Below are 3985 nucleotides of genomic sequence, written 5' to 3' on the forward strand. Positions count from 1 at the left end.
CAAACCTCTATGATTTCTCTCCGAGAATCATGAGGCCTGCCTTAAACGGAAGTAGATTTGAAATGAAACTGGTGATGCTTCAGATGATCCAGGCTGCAGGTCAATTCAGAGGAAGGCATGGCGAGGATCCGCACGCCCATCTTCGAAGTTTTATTGAAATCTACAATACTTTTGTGCTCCTGAATATCTTTACTGAGAAGGTTCGACTAACGTTTATGAAGATCACTTCTTGGGAGCAGGTGGTGAAGAAGTTTATGAAGAAGTATTTCCCACCTACAGAGAACGCGAGACAAAGAAAGCTTATTACTAATTTTGAACAAGACATGGAAGAATCGCTCAGCGATGCTTGGGCGAGGTTTAAAAGGTTAGTCCGAGATTGTCCACATAATAGGTTGCTCCCCTTCAGATGGAAATTTTCTACCATGGTTTGAATCCTGCTTCACAGACCGCTGCCAATGCGGCAGCAGCTGGTGGTCTGCTTGACAAGACTTATGATGAGGCGAAGAATATCCTGGATTGCATCTCCAAGAATCATGAAGACTGGAGGGAGAGTGACCAGAGATTAAGACTCAAAGATTCTGATGCAAATAACGGTGCTATTGTTTCATTGCAAAACCAAATTACCACAATGATGAATTTGATTCAAGGAATGATGATCAACAGCCCAACACCTAGGTGGGCAAATCAACGCAATAAGTCAAAACACCGTAAGGTGTACGACTTGCAGTGATGGGCATGCGAGGAGGATTGTCCACAAAACCCACAGTCTGTATATTTTGTAAAGAACAACCCCTTTTCCAACACCTACAACCCCGAGTGGAAAAACCACCCAAACTTTGCTTGGAAGAATCCACAACAAAACTTTCAATTTGTGGTACAAAAAGAATGGCCACCAGGGTTCTTTCAACGCAGCAATGGTCAACAGAGCAACCAAGCAAGTAGTTCACAACAACCACCGCAATCTTCTTCCCTAGAAGGCCTATTGAAGCAATATATAGAGAAAAATGAGACAGTGCTTCAAAGTCAGGCTACGTCCATCGCAACCTTGAATTGCAAATGGGCCAGATTGTAAATGAGCTCAAAACTAGACTACAAGGGGCGCTACCAAGTTCAACTGAGCTTCCACGCAACCCAGGGGGTTCAGGTAAGAAGCAATGTCAGGTTGTGACATTGCGCAGTGGAAAGACGGTGGAGGGAGAAAAGAAGGATCAGAACAGATCAACCTCCATCGCAGCTGAACTTGCGATTGCGACAACGTAAGAAGGAGAAAAAGAAAATGAAGCAGTAGAACCTGAGGTTGCGTCAATCTCAAAGTCAAATGAAACAGGAACCGTGAAAGTCCAGTTACCACTCTTCCCTTAGAAGCTAAAGAAGAAGAAAAATGAAGAGTTACAGTACCAACGCTTCCTATCTATGTTAAAGCAATTACATGTTAACACTCCTTTCAGTGAAGCAATTGAGGAAATGCCTGCCTATGCCAAGTTTCTAAAGGACATGATAACCAAGAAAAGAGGTGCTGGAAAATTTGCCACGGTGGTATTAACGCAAAGTTCCAAATCTATTATCCCACCGAAGATGAGAGATCCTGGGAGCTTCACTATTCCTTGCTTCATAGAAGGACTCTATATTGGGCAAGCCATGTGTGACTTGGGGGCCAACATAAATTTGATGTCATTGTCAATCTTTCGACAATTAAATGTGGGACAACTTGTGCCCACATTCGTGACTCTCCAACTGGCCGATAGGTCTCTGGTTCATTCAGAGGGTAAGGTGAAGGACATGCTAATCACAATTGATAAATTTATTTTGCCAGCTGACTTCATTATCCTGGATTATGAGGCCGATAAAGATGTGCCCATCATTTTGGGGCGACCTTTCCTATCAATAGGTCATGCACAAATTGATGTGCACAAGGGCAAGATCACTTTGGGCATAACGGACAGAAGCTCAAATTTAATATAATTTGTGCCATGAAACTTCCTGATGAGGAAGACCTGCAAGATTCGGAAGATGACTTGAATTTGATTGAAGAAGAAAAGTCTGATGAAGAGTATGAAGAAGAGGATGTTGACGCATCTGTAGCTTCTTGCAATGCGATCATAGCAAAAAGAAACAAAGAAGAAGGATCGATCGCAACGCAAGAAGAAGAGCCGAAGGAAGAAAGAAAAATAACGCAACCTTCTCTCGTGGAGCCACCAACCCTTGAACTAAAAACCCTATCAACACATCTGAAGTATGCATTTCTGGGGCAGAATGAGAAGCTGTCAGTAATAATTTCCTCTGCGCTCAACACAGATAAAGAGAATCCATTGATGATCATTCTCAAAAAGCATGTGCGAGCAATCGGCTGGACGCTCGCTGATATTAGAGGAATTAGCCCCGCGTACTGCATGCACCACATTCGTCTTGAGGACGACCACAAAGCAACCATTGAGAATCAACGCAGATTTAATCCTACGATGAAAGAGGTCGTCAAAAAGGAGATTATCAAGTGGCTGAATGCGGGCATTATCTATCCCATTTCAGATAGCACGTGGGTCAGCCCCGTGCAATGTGTGCCGAAGAATGGCGGAATGACAGTAGTCCTCAATGAGAACAATGAATTAATACCGCAGAGGACCATCACTGGATGGTGCATCTGTATGGACTACCGCAAATTTAATGCGACCACAAAGAAGGATCACTTCCCTTTGCCATTCATCGATCAAATGCTGGATAGATTGGCAGGGAATGATTTTTACTGTTTCTTGGATGGATACGCCGGGTACATCCAGATCATGATAGCTCCTGAAGACCAAGACAAGACCATATTCACCTACCCATATGGGACATTCTCTTTTCGCCGCATGCCATTCAGCCTCTGCAATGCGCCAAGCACGTTCCAGAGGTGCATGATGGAAATCTTTTTTAGATTATCTCGAGGACTCAGTAGAAATATTTATGGATGACTTCTCCGTTTATGGGAACACTTATGAAGTCTGTTTGGCCAATTTGGAGAAAATTCTGAAAAGATGTGAAGAGACAAACCTGGTGCTTAATTGGGAAAAATGTCACTTCATGGTGACAGAAGGTATAGTGTTGCGACATAAGGTCTCTCGAGAAGGGTTTGAGGTGGACAAAGCAAATATTGACGCAATTGAAAAGCTTCCACCTCCAACCAACGTGAAGGCAATACGAAGCTTTCTGGGGCATGCTGGATTCTACAGACGATTCGTTAAGAACTTTTCTAAGACAGCAAAACCATTGAGTGCGTTATTAGAGGCAGACATAAAGTTTGAATTTATACAACAATTGCCTCAACGCATTTCGAATTTTAAAGGATGCGTTGATTACCGCACACGTCTTAATTGCGCCGGATTGGACACTGCCATTCGAAATCATGTGCGACGCAAGCGGGTATGCGATGGGAGCTGCATTAGCGCAAAAGAAGAAAACAATTTTGCACCCCATCGCATATGCGAGTAAAACCCTGAACCCTGCGAAACTTAATTATACCACCACCGAAAAAGAGGTCCTGGCTGTGATCTTTCCATTGGAAAAATTCCAGGAATACTTGTTGGGAACCAAGGTACTCATTCATACTGATCACTCGGCAATCAAATATTTGATGACATCGAACCCCTTCTAATCCATTCATTTCTGCAAGCAGGGGGGATCCAGAGCTAAGCCCCCAGGACGCAAAGCCGAGGTTGATCAAATAGGTTCTCTTCCTTCAAGAATTTGATATCAAGATAATTAATCGAAAGGGGATAGAGAATCAAGTTGTGGATCACTTTTCCAGACTGAAGAATCCTGAGGTTGACCACAATGAATCTAAAGTGAGTGTTGTGTTCTTGACGAATAGCTGTTTCGCATAGAAGAACTGCTATGGTATGCGGGCATCGTTAACTATTTGGTCTGTGAACAATTTCCTGAAGATTACACCTACCATCAACGGAAGAAGCTCAAGAATGAATGCAGACACTACAATTGGAATGATCCGAAT

At 43.2% G+C, this 3985-nt stretch overlaps 1 non-coding gene across 1 annotated transcript; it reads right to left on the reverse strand.

Moving 5' to 3' along the window:
* Positions 1 to 287: 287 nt before the first annotated feature.
* Positions 288 to 394, reverse strand: LOC120087382. The gene has a single exon (XR_005484519.1). It is a non-coding gene; the product is annotated as a small nucleolar RNA R71 (small nucleolar RNA).
* Between the last annotated feature and the right edge of the window lie 3591 nt (positions 395 to 3985).

Source organism: Benincasa hispida, chromosome 9 (assembly GCF_009727055.1).
Source record: "Benincasa hispida cultivar B227 chromosome 9, ASM972705v1, whole genome shotgun sequence".
Lineage (NCBI taxonomy): Eukaryota > Viridiplantae > Streptophyta > Magnoliopsida > Cucurbitales > Cucurbitaceae > Benincasa > Benincasa hispida.